The sequence below is a fragment of the Pseudophryne corroboree genome, chromosome 4 (genome assembly GCF_028390025.1).
Source record: "Pseudophryne corroboree isolate aPseCor3 chromosome 4, aPseCor3.hap2, whole genome shotgun sequence".
NCBI classification, from domain to species: domain Eukaryota; kingdom Metazoa; phylum Chordata; class Amphibia; order Anura; family Myobatrachidae; genus Pseudophryne; species Pseudophryne corroboree.
The window spans coordinates 591,359,721-591,376,480 of record NC_086447.1 but is presented as its reverse complement, the minus strand read 5'-3'; the positions used below and the strand labels follow the sequence as shown (position 1 = coordinate 591,376,480).

The 16,760-nt window shown below is 44.9% G+C and overlaps 1 protein-coding gene and 1 long non-coding RNA gene across 10 annotated transcripts in view; one reads left to right on the top strand and one right to left on the bottom strand.

Moving 5' to 3' along the window:
- QKI (QKI, KH domain containing RNA binding) overlaps positions 1–16,760 on the bottom strand; it is a 311,363-nt gene that overhangs the window by 215,597 nt on the left and 79,006 nt on the right. The gene's annotated exons all lie outside the window — the stretch shown is intronic.
- LOC134910007 (uncharacterized) overlaps positions 12,977–16,760 on the top strand; it is a 35,063-nt gene continuing 31,279 nt past the window's right edge. Inside the window, exon 1 of the long non-coding RNA XR_010176091.1 lies at positions 12,977–13,263. This is a non-coding gene — a long non-coding RNA (uncharacterized LOC134910007). The remainder of the gene's footprint in view (positions 13,264–16,760) is intronic.

The window sequence follows — 16,760 nt, the reverse complement described above, 5'->3', positions numbered from 1 at the left end:
CTCATCTCCAGCAAGGAGAGGGTTATTATTCATCCCTGTTTGTGGTACCGAAACCGGACGGTTCGGTCATACCCATTTTAAATCTGAAATCCCTGAACCTGTACTTGAAGAGGATCAAGTTCAAAATGGAGTCGCTCAGAGCGGTCATCGCCAGCCTGGAGGGAGGGGATTGGATGGTGTCCCTGGACATAAAAGGATGCGTACCTTCATGTTCCTATTTTCCCTCCTCACCAGACGTTCCTGAGATTTGCAGTACAGGACTGTCACTACCAATTTCAGACGTTGCCGTTTGGTCTTTCCACGGCCCTGAAAATTTTCACCAAGGTAATGGCGGAAATGATGGTGCTCCTGCGCAGGCAGGGCGTCACAATTATCCCGTACTTGGACGATCTCCTCATAAAGGCGAGATCTCGGGAGAAGTTGCTGGACAGCGTGTCTCTGTCCGTGAAGACGTTGCAGAGGCACGGCTGGATTCTCAATTTACCGAAATCCCAGCTAGTCCCTGCAACGCGTCTATCCTTTTTGGGCCTGATTCTAGACACAGACCAAAAAAGAGTTTTTCTTCCAGTGGAGAAGGCTCAGGAGCTCGTAGCTCTGGTCAGGAACCTATTGAAGCCAAAAAAGGTTTCAGTGCATCATTGCACGAGGGTTCTGGGGAAGATGGTGGCTTCGGCAGGTTCCATGCAAGGACCTTTCAATGGGACCTATTGGACAAATGGTCCGGGTCCCATCTACACATGCAAAAATGCAAAAACGGATCACCCTGTCTCCCAGGGCCAGGGTGTCTCTCCTGTGGTGGCTGCGCAGTGCTCACCTCCTGGAGGGTCGCAGGGTCGGCATTCAGGACTTGGTCCTGGTGACCACGGACGCGAGCCTCCGAGGTTGGGGGAGCTGTCGCACTAGGAATAAATTTCCAGGGTCTCTGGTCAAGCCTAGAGACTGGTCTCCACATCAATGTCCTGGAGTTGAGGGCCATATACAACGCCCTTACGCCAAGCGGAGGAATGGCTTCGGAACAAACCGGTTCTGATTCAGTCAGACAATGTCACGGCAGTGGCTCATGTAAACCACCAAGGCGGCACAAGGAGCAGAGTGGCCATGGCAGAGGCGACCAGGATTCTACCAGGATTCTATCAGCAGTGTTCATCCCGGGGGTGGACAACTGGGAGGCGGACTTTCTCAGCAGGCACGGCCTGCATCCAGGAGAGTGGGGACTTCATCAAGAAGTTTTCACACAGATCGGTAGGGACTGCCTCAGATAAACATGATGGCGTCCCGCCTCAACAAAAAGCTAAAGAGGTATTGCGCCAGGTCAAGAGACCCTCAGGCGGTTGCGGTAGACGCTCTGGTGACACCTTGGGTGTTCAGATCGGTCTATGTGTTTCCTCCTCTGCCTCTCATACCCAAGGTGTTGAGGTTAATAAGAATAAGAAGGGTCAGAACAATCCTCATTGTTTCAGATTGGCCAAGGAGGACTTGGTATCCGGATCTGCAAGAGTTGCTCACAGAAGATCCGTGGCCTCTTCCTCTAAGGCAGGACCTGCTGCAGTAGGGGCCCTGTCTGTTCCAAGACTTACCGCGGCTGCGTTTGACGGCATGGCGTTGAACGCCGGATCCTAGCGGAAAAAGATTCCGGTGGAGGTCATTCCTACCCTGATCAAGGCTAGGAAGGACGCGACGTCGAAACATTATCACCGTATATGGCGAAAATATGTTTCTTGGTGTGAGGCCAGAACTGCTCCTACGGAGGAGTTCCAGTTGGGCCGTCTACTTCACTTCCTTCAAATGGGAGTGAATTTGGGCCTAAAATTAGGGTCCATAAAGGTTCAAATTTCGGCCTTATCCATTTTCTTTCAAAGAGAATTGGCTTCTCTTCCTGAAGTACAGACTTTTGTGAAGGGCGTGCTGCATATTCAGCCTCCCTTTGTACCTCCGGTGGCGCCTTGGGACCTTAACGTGGTATTAAGTTTCCTCAAGTCACCTTGGTTTGAACCACTCAAAACAGTAGAGTTGAAATACCTCACTTGGAAAGTGGTCATGTTGTTGGCCTTCGCTTCTGCAAGGCGGGTTTCGGAATTGGCGGCTTTATCATATAAAAGCCCATACCTGATTTTTCACGTGGATAGGGCAGAGTTGAGGACTCGTCCTCAATTTCTGCCAAAAGGTGGTCTCATCTTTTCATATGAACCAACCTATTGTCGTGCCTGTGGCTACACGGGACTTGGGGGATTCCGAGTCCCTGGATGTGGTCAGGGCTTTGAAGATTTATGTGACCAGAACGGCTAGGATCAGGAAGACCGAAGCTCTGTTTGTTCTGTATGCGGCCAACAAGGTTGGAGCTCCTGCTTCAAAGCAGACTATTGCTCGCTGGATCTGTAACACGATTCAGCAGGCGCATTCTTCGGCAGGATTGCCATTGCCTAAATCGGTTAAGGCCCATTCCACTAGGAAGGTGGGCTCTTCTTGGGCGGCTGCCCAAGGGGTCTCGGCACTACAACTGTGCCGAGCTGCTACTTGGTCGGGGTCAAACACCTTTGCAAAGTTCTATAAGTTTGATACCCTGGCTGAGGAGGACCTCCTGTTTGCTCAATCGGTGCTGCAGAGTCATCCGTACTCTCCCGCCCGTTTGGGAGCTTTGGTATAATCCCCATGGTCCTTACGGAGTCCCCAGCATCCTCTAGGACATAAGAGAAAATAAGATTTTAAACTTACCGGTAAATCTATTTCTCGTAGTCCGTAGAGGATGCTGGGCGCCCGTCCCAGGTGCGGACTTCTGCAAGACTTGTATATAGTTATTGCTTACATAAGGGTTATGTTATAGTTGATCGGGTTTGAACCGAGGCTATGTTATTGTTCATACGGGTGGTCTTCAGTATGCCGGCGGTCGGGCTCCCGGCGACCAGCATACCGGCGCCGGGAGCCTGACAGCCGGCATACCGACACTTATTTTCCCTCGTGGGGTTCCACGACCCCCCTGGAGGGAGAATAAAATAGTGTGGCGCGCATAGCGCGCCACCGTGCCCGTAGCATGGCGAGCGCAGCGAGCCCGCAAGGAGCTCATTTGCGCTCGCCACACTGTCGGTAAGCCGGTGGTCGGGCTCCCGGCGCCGGTATGCTGGTCGCCGGGAGCCCGACCGCCGGCATATCGTAGTGAACCCGTTCATACTGTTAACTGGGTAGTTTATCACAAGTTATACGGTGTGATTGGTGTGGCTGGTATGAATCTTGCCCTTCGATTTACAAAAATCCTTTCCTCGTACTGTTCATCTCCTCTGGGCACAGTTTATCTAACTGAGGTCTAGAGGAGGGACATAGAGGGAGGAGCCAGTGCACACCCAGAATCCAAAGCTTTCTTAAAGTGCCCTATCTCCTGCGGAGCGCGTCTATTCCCCATGGTCCTTTACGGAGTCCCCAGCATCCTCTACGGACTACGAGAAATAGATTTACCGGTAAGTAAAATCTTATTATTGCATACTTACCCTTAACATAAATGTCTCCCGCAGCAACAAAACAAAAAGAACAAAGGAAACGTAAGAGCCTTACTGGAAGGTATGAGCCTTTTCTGAATTTACTGAACAAAATCTACCCATTTTCAGGCAAAAACACATAGGATCAGAGAGAAGTGCATCCGGAAAGTATTCACAGCGTTTCACTTTTTCCACATTTTGTTATGTTACAGCCTTATCCCAAAATGGAATAAATTGCAGTTTAATGTATTTTCTAATAAATTTGTAAATATATTATATATATATATATATATATATATATATATATATATATATATATATCTATATATATATATATATATATATCTATCTATCTATCACGTGGTCATTATGGAGTATTGTGTGTAGAATATTGAGGGAGAAAAAAACAAGATTTTACTCACCGGTAAATCTATTTCTCGTAGTCCGTAGTGGATGCTGGGGACGCCGTAAGGACCACGGGGAATAGACGGGCTCCGCAGTAGACTGGGCACTCTAAGAAAGATTTAGTACTACTGGTGTGCACTGGCTCCTCCCTCTATGCCCCTCCTCCAGACCTCAGTTAAGGAAACTGTGCCCGGAAGAGCTGACATTACAAGGAAAGGATTTTGGAATCCAGGGTAAGACTCATACCAGCCAAACCAATCACACCGTACAACTTGCGATAACACACCCAGTCAACAGTATGAACAACAGAGCATCAGACAAACCTGATGCAACCATAACATAACCCTTATTTAAGCAATAACTATATACAAGTATTGCAGAAGAAGTCCACACTTGGGACGGGCGCCCAGCATCCACTACGGACTACGAGAAATAGATTTACCGGTGAGTAAAATCTTATTTTCTCTAACGTCCTAGTGGATGCTGGGGACTCCGTAAGGACCATGGGGATTATACCAAAGCTCCCAAACGGGCGGGAGAGTGCGGATGACTCTGCAGCACCGAATGAGCAAACACAAGGTCCTCCTCAGCAAGGGTATCAAACCTGTAGAACTTTGCAAAAGTGTTTGAACCCGACCAAGTAGCTGCTCGGCAAAGCTGTAATGCCGAGACCCCTCGGGCAGCCGCCCAAGAAGAGCCCACCTTCCTTGTGGAATGGGCTTTTACTGATTTTGGAGGCGGCAAGCCAGCCGCAGAATGAGCCTGCTGAATCGTGTTACAGATCCAGCGAGCAATAGTTTGCTTTGAAGCAGGAGCACCCAGCTTGTTGGATGCCTACAGGATAAACAGCGAGGCAGGTTTCCTGACTCCAGCCGATCTGGCTACATAACTCTTCAAAGCCCTGACTACATCTAGTAACTTGGAATCCTCCAAGTCACGAATAGCCGCAGGCACCACAATAGGTTGGTTCACATGAAAAGATAACACCACCTTTTGGCAGAAATTGCGGACGAGTCCGTAATTCTGCCCTGTCCATATGGAAAACCAGATAGGGACTTTCACATGACAAAGCCGACAATTTTTGACCACTTTCCACGTGAGATATTTTAACTCCACGGTCTTAAGCGGCTCAAACCAGTGAGATTTCAGGAAACTCAACACCACGTTAAGATCCCAATGTGCCACTGGTGGCACAAAAAAGGGGCTGAATATGCAGCACTCCCTTTACAAATGTCTGAACTTCAGGTAGAGAAGCTAGTTTTTGTATGAAAGAAAATGGATCGGGCCGAAATCTGGACATTAATGGACCCCAATTCTAGGCCCAAAGTCACTCCCGACTGTAGGAAGTGAAGGAAACGGCCCAGCTGGACTTCCTCTGTAGAAGCATTCCTGGCCTCACACCCAGCAACATATTGTCGCCGTATACGGTGATAATGTTTAGCCGTCACGTCCTTCCTAGCCCTTATCAGCATAGGAATAACCTCATCCGGAATCCCTCTTTTCTACTAGGATCCGGCGTCCAACCGCCATGCCGTCAAACGCAGCTGCGGTAAGTCTTGGAACATACAAGGTCCCTGCTGCAACAGATCCTGCCCTAGAGGCAGAGGCCATGGGTCCTCTGTGAGCATTTCTTGCAGCTCTGGATACCAAGTCCTTCTTGGCCAATCCGGAACAATGAGTATTGTTCTCACTCCTCTTTTCCTTATGATTCTCAGCACCTTGGGAAGAGAGGAAAAGGAGGAAACATATAAACCGACTGGAACATCCACGGTGTCACCAGTGCGTCTACAGCTATCGCCTGAGAGTCTCTTGACCTGGCGCAATACCTCTGTAGCTTTTTGTTGAGGTGGGATGCCATCATGTCCACCTGTGGCAGTTCCCACTGACCTACAATCTGCGCGAAGACTTCTTGATGAAGTCCCCACTCTCCCGGGTGGAGGTCGTGCCTGCTGAGGAAGTCTGCTTCCCAGTTGTCCACTCCCGGAATGAACACTGCTGACAGTGCGCTTACGTGATTCTCCACCCAGCGAAGAATTCTGGTGGCTTAAACCATCGCCACCCTGCTCCTTGTGCCGCCTTGGCGGTTTACATGAGCAACTGAGGTGATATTGTCTGACTGAATCAGAACCGGTTGGTCGCGAAGCAGGGTCTCCGCTTGACCTAGGGCGTTGTATATGGCTCTTAGTTCCAGGATATTGATGTGAAGGCAAGTCTCCTGCCATGACCACAGCCCTTGGAAATTTCTTCCCTGTGTGACTGCCCACCACCCTCGGAGGCTTGCATCCGTGGTCACCAGGACCCAGTCCTGAATGCCGAATCTGCGACCTTCGAGAAGGTGAGCACTCTGCAGCCACCACAGGAGAGACACCCTGGCTCTGGGGGATAGGGTGATAAACCGATGCATCTGAAGATGTGATCCGGACCACTTGTCCAGTAAGTCCCATTGGAAGGTCCTCGTATGGAACCTGCCGAAGGGAATGGCCTCGTATGATGCCACCCTCCTTCCCAGGACTCGAGTGCAGTGATGCACTGACACCTGTTTTGGTTTTAATAGATTCCTGACCAGTGTCACGAGCTCCTGAGCTCTCTCTATCGGGAGATAAACCCTTTTCTGGTCTGTGTCTAGGATCATGCCTAGGAGAGGCAGATGAGCTGTAAGAACACCAACTGCGACTTTGGAATATATAGAATTCAGCCGTGTTGCCATTACACTTCCAGAGAAAGTGATACGCTGTTCAGCAAATGCTCTCTTGATCTCGCTTATATGGAGGAGATCGTCCAAGTACGTGATAATAGTGACACCTTGTTTCCGCAGGAGCACCATCATTTCCGCCATTACCTTGGTGAATATTCTCAAGGCCGTGGAGAGACCAAACGGCAACGTCTGAAATCGGTAATGACAATCCCGTACCGCAATTCTGAGGTACGCCTGATGAGGTGGATAAATGGGGATATGAAGGTATGCATCCTTTATGTCCCGAGTCACCATAAAATCTCCCCCTTTCAGGCTTGCAATAACCGCTCTTAGCGATTCCATCTTGAACTTGAACCTTTTCAGGTATATGTTCAGGGATTTTAAATTCAATATGGGTCCGACCGAACAGTCTGGTTTCGGGACTACAACATGGTCGAATAATAACCCCCTCCTTGTTGAAGGAGGGGAACCTTGACCACCACCTGTTGAAGATACAATTTGTGAATTGCAGTTAACACTGTTTCCCTCTCGTGGGGGGAAGCCGGCAGGGCCGTCGGTGAGGGGGCATCTTCACAAAGTCCAGCTTGTATCCCTGAGACACAATATCTATTGCCCAGGGATCTAACAGGGAGTGAACCCACTTGTGGCTGAACTTACGAAGGCGTAACCCCACCGGGCCTAGCTCCGCCTGTGGAGCCCCAGCGACATGCGGTGGATTTTTGTAGAGGCCAGGGAGGACTTCTGTTCCTGGGAACTAGCTGTGTTGTGCAGCTTCTTTCCTCTGCCCCTCTGGCAAGAAAGGACGCACCTCGGACTTTCTTGTTTCTTTATTCGAAAGGCTGCATTTGATAATGTCGTGCTTTCCTAGGCTGTGCAGGAATATAAGGCAAAATATCAGAATCACCAGCTATAGCTGTGGAGACCAGGTCCGAGAACCCTTCTCCACACAATCCTCAGCCTTCCATATGCCTCTTAAGTCGGCATCATCTGTCCATTGCATATTCTACAGGACACGTCAAGCAGAAATCGACATAGCTTTGACTCTAGGACCCAGTATACTCATGTCTCTTTGGGCATGTTTTATATATATACCTATCTCCTAAGACAGCATCTATATATATATATATATATATATATATATATATATATATATATATATATATATATATATATATATATATATATATATACATACTAGGGTCTCAATCTCTGCTGATAAGGTACCTGTCCACGCTGCCACAGTGCTATAAACCCATGCCGACACAAACGCCGGTCTGAGTAGTGTACTAGAATGTGCACGCTATCTGCAGGATCCCTGAGAATAGCTAGTGCTACCTTCTGTGCAAACGTGACACCCTAGGGGAAGATTCCCATCACATCCTGGCCCTAGTGGGGAAAGGATACTGCCTGAGAATTCTTTGTGGGAAGCTGCAGTCTCTTGTCTGGAGATTCCCGCTCTTTTTCCTCATGAGAGGAGGGAAATTTACCTCAGCTCTCTTCCCCTTAACATGTGTACCCTTGCGTCAGGGACACATGAGTCATCAGTGATATGCAAATCATCTTTTATTACAATAATCATATATTGAATACCTTTTAGCCATTTTGGCTGTAACTTTGCATTATCGTAGTCGACACTGGAGTCAAACTCCGTGTCGATATCAGTGTTTATTATTTTGGATAGTGAGCATTGTGAGACTCTGAAGGTCTCTGTGACATAGGGACAGACATGGGTAGATTTCCTGTCTGTTCTCTAATCTTTTGTGCATTGAATTCACCTCAGCACTTACACATATCCAAACAGGTGTCGGCGTTGTCGACGAAGACACCCTCTCACACATAATTGCTCTATCTCCTCCTTAGGGGAGCCTTTTACCTCAGACATGTCGACTTACGTACCGACACACCACACACACAGGGGATGCTCTATTTGAAGACAGTTCCCCCACAAGGCCCTTTGGAGAGACAGAGAGAGAGTATGCCAGCACACCCCCCAGCGCTATATGACCCAGGAATCACACAGTAACTTAGTGTTAACCCAGTAGCTGCTGTATATATTTTTTTTAACGCCAAATTTATGTGCCCCCCTCTTTTTCACCCTCTGCTTCTGCAGGGGAGAGCCTGGGGAGCTTCCTCTCAGCGGAGCTGTGGAGAGAAAATGGCGCTGGTGAGTGCTGAGGAAGAAGGCCCCGCCCCCTCAGCGGCGGGCTTCTCCCACGATTTTGTGTAAAATTAATGGCGGGGGCTCATGCATATAACAGTGTCCAACTGTATATATGCTGCTTTTTGCCAGGAGGTAATCAATTGCTGCCCAGGGCGCCCCCCCCTGCGCCCTGCACCCTACAGTGACCGGAGTGTGTGGGTTAGTGTGGGCGCAATGGCGCACAGCTGCAGTGCTGTGCGCTACCTCATATGAAGACAGGAGTCTTCTGCCGCCGATTTTGACGTCTTCTTGCTTCATCCCGCCGGCTTCTGTCTTCTGGCTCTGCGAGGGGGACGGCGGCGCGGCTCCGGGAACGGACGACGAAGGTTAGGTTCCTGTGTTCGATCCCTCTGGAGCTAATGGTGTCCAGTAGCCTAAGAAGCGCAACCTAGCCGCAGTTAGTAGGTTTGCTTCTCTCCCCTCAGTCCCACGTAGCAGAGAGTCTGTTGTCAGCAGAAGCTCTCTGAAAATAAAAAACCTAACTAAAATACTTTCTTATTAGCAAGCTCAGGAGAGCTCACTAAAATGCACCCAGCTCTGTCCGGGCACAGATTCTAACTTAGAGGTCTGGAGGAGGGGCATAGAGGGAGGAGCCAGTTCACACCAGTAGTACTAAATCTTTCTTAGAGTGCCCAGTCTCCTGCGGAGCCAGTCTATTCCCCATGGTCCTTACGGAGTCCCCAGCATCCACTAGGACGTTAGAGAAAAATAATTTATTCCATTTTGGAATAAGGCTGTAACATAACAAAATGTGGAAAAAGTTAAGTGCTGTGAATACTTTCCGGGTGCACTGTACGTTGGGAATTTTTGTATCAACTGTCTGGAGGTAGGTTAAAAAAAAAAAAAAAAAAAAAAAAAAAAAAAAAATCACAGATCGTGCAAGCTATCGGGAACAATGAAATAACCCCTGGGGGATCAATAGCAGCAGTATTTTACAACGGCTATTTAAACTTCCCCCCTTCTATGTATTCATGCTTGAGTTCAAACATGGTTGCCAAATTGATTTTAATTCTAATGATAGTGGTGCTGTGAGGAGTTTTTTCTGCTGAAGAGCAAAGATCTTTGAGAAGTACAATTATTTCACAATTGTGTTACTCAATATGCATTTTTAAGCAAAAACACATTTCACAGAAACATGGCAAAAGATCATTACAAAGTGTTAAAACATTTCTTCAAAACAAGACTTCTAAAAAGATACTGAAACACCAGAACACCAGAGCGCCCACTATAATTTCAATAACACTGCCAGCATACTCTGAATAGTACAAAATAATGTCTAGCGTGGCAGCAAATTACATAGCGAGAGCAGTCAGCCGTTAAGACCTTCAACACTGGCATTTCACAATCTGCCAACAATCAAGGCTGGCAAGGCAGTTTTGTGAAATTGTATATATAAAGGTGGGTGGATGTACTCATATCAGCTGCTTTGTCTACTGTATCGGAAATTTGCCTGGTGCTGATTTATTATGCCAGTGTTGTTCCTGTTAATTAAAATGATGTCACACAAAATAATTTCAAACAGCATTAGCTATAGGACACTGCAAAGGCCAAGAGGAAAAGGGGGGAAAAATACATTAATTAACCCTGCTGTTCAAAAGCTGCCCTTCAGTGCCTAGGCAATTATAAATCTGTCAAGTAAAACTTGTTTATGAGAATTAACTTTAGGTTCTGCATTGCTTAGAATATGAAGCATACTGCAGAAAATGGCACAGGCCTCTGCTATGGGGGTGCAGCCTACAGGACAGAAGCAAGTGTTAATATTTACTATAACATACTAAATGTTTATAAAATGCTACATATCAACAGTACATATTCATTTCCTATTAAAGAACATCTTTTCTATGATGTGTACACACACACACACACACACACACACACACCCCCCTACAGGTTGATTATCCCTTCTCCAAAACCCTACATTTTTGGGTCCCTTACTGAGATAATGACCTATATATTATATGTATATATAGATATATTATATAGATAATATAATATATACATATATGTGTCATTATCTCAGCAGGGGAGCCAAAAATGTGTGATTTGAATTTTGGTTAAGAGATACTAACGTGCGTGTGTGAGGGTGTAATATTTTACATACAAGTAGGTGCGGCACTCAGGTTTCAATCAAACATGCAGGATGCGGACATCGTTCAGATTGTCAACGTTTCAATATTTCAGGATCCTGATGACAAATGAATTAAAATATTGTAACGCTGACAATCTGAACACGATCCGCATCCTGCATGTTTGATTGAACCTGAGTGCCGCACCTACATGTATGCAGTATTCTTTGTATTGTGAAGGTAAACCGGCTATCGGGAGTGCCAGACCTGGGAACGAGACAGAGATAGATAAATATTATTTTTTTTTAACTAATTTGACACTGTTGGTCGCTGACGCCCCCACCCCCCCTTCTATATTTCTAAATCCAAGGCAGCTTATCTATATTAATTATATATATATATATATATATATATATATATATATATATATATATATATATATATATATACATATACATACATATATTATATATACATACATATATATACATACACACACACACAATTTCCTGCAACACTATGGGGGTATTCAATTGGGCGCAAGACAAAAATATCCCAAACTTGCATCACCCAAAATCTGCGGCAGACAATTTAATTTAGAAAAAAAAAAGGGTTAAGGGTTTTTCAATGCTGAAAGTCATGGCGTGTGAATAGAAAAAAAAAAAAAAAAGGGGGGGGGTGGAGAGAGAGAATGAATATATACCTCTCTGGCGGTCTCTGGCTCCAATCTAGCTAGAATCTTCTAGTAAGTGCTAGATGAGTAATAAGTAGAATCTGATTGGCTGCTATTTAAAACATCTCATCTTCTAAAAATCTGCACTTAGTTAGTAAATATTAAAAGTAGTACAACATTGCCTATTTTTGTTAAACAAAAATAATGATAATGTAAACTTGGCAAACCCCATAAACCTATGTGAAGAATTGAATGCAGCATGATGGATGCAATGTGTCATTTGAGAAAGGCACATTGCATCTGCCAACATTGCAAGTTTTCCCTCACACCCCATGAGGTACAAGGGAAAGCTTGCAATGTTGGTCCTACCCTATGTGGCCAATTTGTGTGCAGCCGGGCATTGCTGCAGCCCAGCGTGTTCAATTGAATTCCCCCCCTATGTATCTATATGATGCACCAAACTCTTAGGGGTATATTCAATTAAGGTCGGATCCATTCCGAAATGCATTTGTCGGAATGGATCCGACAAGGGCTATTCAATGCCCATCTCAATTAGACTTTGAAAAAATGTAGAATTGAGATGAGGGACCGGAGAGGGGGGAGACTGCAGGCAGACGGGGGAAAGCAGCGCTGCAGGAGGATGTGGCACAGCCGCCAGACCTCACTGCAGCGTCCACCCGGCTCCAGTAGGCGGGACCTCACTTGCTGGAGCCGGGTGGACGCTGCCGTGAGCGGCGGCTATGACACATCCCCCTGCAGCGCTGTGCTGTAGCGCTGCTGTCCCCCGTCTGCCCGCGGCTCTCCGCCGTCTCCTCCTCTCAGGTCCCTCATCTCAGTTCGTCTTTTTTTTAAGCCGAACTGAGATGGTCGGAAACGGGGCCCAAAACCTGTCGAATTTGGCCCCGTTTCCCTCAGAAGTACGCCAATCGGCATCTATACCGCCAATTCACGTACTATGTTCACGTATGAATTCCCCGACTTGTCGAATAAAAATGCTCGGGACTGAATAGGTCGGAACCCCTTTCGACCTGAAAAAGTCGAAAACTGCCGTCTGTTCGACAAGACGGCAGTTTCGACCTTAATTGAACGGGATGCGGTCAACATCCCGCTGGACGAGATCCCGGCGGTCGAAATCCCGACATTCTCCCTCCGTGGGTGTCCACAACACCACGTGCCTGCCCGCCCTCAAGGGGCTGCGTTCCGCTCGCCACCCCTGTCGTGATTATGTGGTCGGGATTCCGGCGTCGGTATTTCGACCGCCGGGATCCCGTCCAGCAGGATTACGTACTAATCCCAATTGAACATACCCCTTAGTACGTAGAAAACAAAATTGGAATCTGCAAATTACAGAAAAATACAGAGGCCGGAATACCGATCAGGGACAAAAGCCCTGCGCCAGAACCACGACCGAGCATCTGCTGGTAACTGACAGTTAAGCTGGGGAGGGGGCTGTGGTTAGGTTTAGGCAGCAAGGAAGGCAGTTGGGCTGAACTGCCCCTCAGTACAGCCTCACCCAGTCCCAAAGCACTGTACTCTAATGCTATATTTTGTTAACAGTTAACATGCTAATTTTATATATAGGATGAGTCCATTTTGACAGCCGGAAAAAAAATTCCCATTTCATTTAATATTAAACCCTAATCTTTATAGTTCCATTAGAAGATTGTAAGGTGGCTACCGACTTCAGAGGTTTTCAAGACTGGCATGACCACTCTAGCCTATCAGACTGCCTTTTCAATTATTGGGGAACTCTCCTGGTATGTATTTATTATTATTATTATTATTATTATTATTAATCAAGGGGTATTACTTTATTAAAAGATGACAATTGGGATGTGCTTGTATTTTATAGCCACTAATTTACTTTATGCCCTTTTTGACTTCAGGGAAACAAATCACTTCATGCTTTAATATTTTTATTACTGTATTATATTTAACTCACAAGTGGCCACTGTAGCATTCTCATTCCCCAGTATTTAGTACAACATAAAAGCAAAATAATGAGAACAAGAAATAATGATATTTGTCTGCGCATGAATTTTTACATGTCCTTTGGCCCTACAGCTGTTGTTGAACTACACATCCTAGCATGCCCTGCAACAGTTTTAGCATTGCCAAATAGCAAAACTGTAGCTTTACATAGAAACAGAGACACAGAATTTCACAGCAGATAAGAACCACTTCAACCATCTGGTCTGCCGCTCCCCCCCCCCCCCTCCCTCTACACTTTTTGGTTGGTGACATCAGCCCTATTTGATCCTTATTTAGTAACATAGTAACAGATTCTCAGGTTGAAAAAAAACAACATAATTTGTCCATAGAGTTCAACCTGTTCGTGATCTCCTACAGTAACATTTTTAAGACTAATTTAACTGTGGTAAATGTTTAGCCGTTATGTCAATTCCTTTTTTATTTTAATACTATGGCGCATGATTTACCCACTATACCCCTGTATATCCTTGTCCATTAGGAATTTATCGAGCTCATTCTTAAAAGCAATGACCGAGTCCGCCATTACTATTCTCTCAGGCAGGGAATTCCAAATACATATTGCCCTTACTGTGAAGAATCCTTTCCGTCTGTGTGCAAAATCTCCTCTCCTCTAACCTAAGCGGTGTCAACGTGTCCTTTGTGATGATTTTACCAAAAACAATTCCCACACTAGCTCTATTGACCCCTTATATATTTGTAAATGTTAATCATATCCCCTCTTAAATCTCCTTTTTTCTCCAGAGTAAACATGCCAAGCCTAGCAAGCCTTTCATCGTATTCTAGCATCTGCATCCCCTTAATCAATTTGGTCGCCCATCTCTGAACCTTTTCTAGTTCCAGGATATCCTATTTGTAGTATGGTGCCCATAATTGTGCACAGTATTCGAGATGTGGCCTCACTAGTGATTTATATAATGGGAGTATAACACTAAACATCCCTTGCATCAATTCCCCACTTTATGCATTTCTTTGTAAGGATATTCATATGCCTATACCAAGTATGTTTATACTGCTCTACTGACTTTGCCTCAACCACTTCTGATGGGAGGCTGCTTCACCTATCCACTATCCTTTCAGTAATTTTTTCTCAAAATTCCCCTGAACCTACCTCCCTCCAGTCCCAGCACATGTCCTTGAGTTCTAGTACTTCTCTTCCTTTGAAGAATGTTTCCCTCCTAGACCTTGCTAAAACATTTGATAGTTTAAAATTATTTCATGTCCACCCTTAACTTCTCTGCTCCAAACTTTACATGTTAAGATCTTTTAGTCTTTCCAGGTATGTTTTGCGATGCAGGCCAAGCAACATTTTAGTTGCCCTTCTTTGTACGCTCTGGATATTTATATTAGTGATGAGCGGATTCGGTTTTACTCGGTTCTCAAAACCGAATCTTATTGGCTCACATTTTATATCCTTCTGGAGATTTGGCCTACAGAATCGATACAGTATTCCAGATGAGGCCGTACCAATGACCTATACAGTGCCATTATTACTTTGTATTTCCTGCTACGGATCCCTCTCCTTCTGACTTGCCTCTCTCATTGCTTCCCAGCCTTTAAATCATTTGAAATAGTGACTCCAAGATCCCTTTCCTCCATAATAGTTTCCATTATAGTACCCTTGATATTATATCTAGCATTTGTTTTTTTGTTTTTTTTGCGTTAAACTGTAGTTGCCACGTTGTTGACCATTCCTCAAGTCTGCCTAGATCAATCATTTATTGTACCCCACCTGGTAGGTCTACCCTGTTGCATATCTTTGTATCATCTGCAAAAAGGCATACCTTCCCTTCAATACAATTTGCAATGTCAACCAACAGATATAAAAAAACCTGGTTCACGTACAGATCACTGGGGAACTCCACTGGTAACATTTCCCTATTTAGAATGCACTCCATTTACTACAACTGTCTGTTACCTATCCTGCAACCAGGTTCTTATCCATTTCACCGTTTCATAATCCAATCCCATGCTTTCAAGTTTATTTAGCAATCTGCGATGTGGGATGTGCTTTGTAACCTACATCAATTTTTTGCTCCTGTTTGAAAGTACCATTACATTAACACTGACATTTTAATGTTGTTCTCTCTCAACACCAAGTATTTGCAGTTTAAAAACACATTTAACAAGGAGAATATTTAATTTACCAGTGTAATCAAACAAATATTTGAAATGCAATTCTAGTACAGATGTGTAGAGTGAAATGTTTTATCCCCATCATTTCAGCATTTTCATATTCAGTGATGATTATCTAGATGTTAGTTGTTAAGCTCCCCAAAGTGCAATTAATCCCCAGGTTCATCATTTTGTTGCACTAATTAAACATTTTAACGAAAATGGTCAAAAAGTATGCAGAAGCTGTTTATCACTGCTGCCCTTTGAGCTCCACAATACTCCAAGGACATGGTGCTTTAGATGTGATAATTATTGAGTTCCTAAGTTTGACTAAGCAACCACAGAGGAAAACCAGTACTGAATTTTACATTAATCAAAGTTAAGTGTTTTTTCTGTCTTTTTTTTTATTTATTTTATTTAAAGCCATGATTATACATTTATTCATTTCATAGAAGAGTGCAGTAAATAAATGTATGTAAATGTACTCTGTCAACTTCATTATACCTATCACTTCAAAGGTTCTACTATTAAAAATGTACTACCATGCCTTATATTACTTTCATTTCTATACAGGCAATACTGCTGTGTAGTAGTTGGCATTACTGCCGCACAGCACTGAGATCTGGAGTTCAATTCCTAGTGGTCATGCCCCCTCTCTATGGATATCATTAGCATGATGTAATGAGGTCAGAGATTGCCGGAGGTGCGGGTGTCGGCGATCTTGGACGTTTTTTTTTATAGGATCAATCACTTACAAGGCAAAACCATGCCTTGTAAGTGATTGCCCTTTTAAAAAAAAAAAAAAAAAAGAAAACGCACCTCCAGCAATCTCGGACTGCATTACATCCCGCCGCATTTGTTCTGGTTTCCTCCCACACTCAAAAAAAAAAAAAATAGTGGTAAGTTCATTGGGTTATGATAAATTGTAGTATTTGTATGCGGTTGTATATTAACAAATCTAGAATATAAGTTCTAATGGAGCAGGAGATGATAGGACATCAACTCTCAGTACAACACTATGTTAATTGTTGGCACTATATACACAGTAATAAATACATAAAAGCAATTCAGCTAACCTGTCAGTATGATTTGTATCTTAGGTTGTGTACAGTGTCTTTATGCATCCACGGTGCATCCCTTCTGGGCAGTT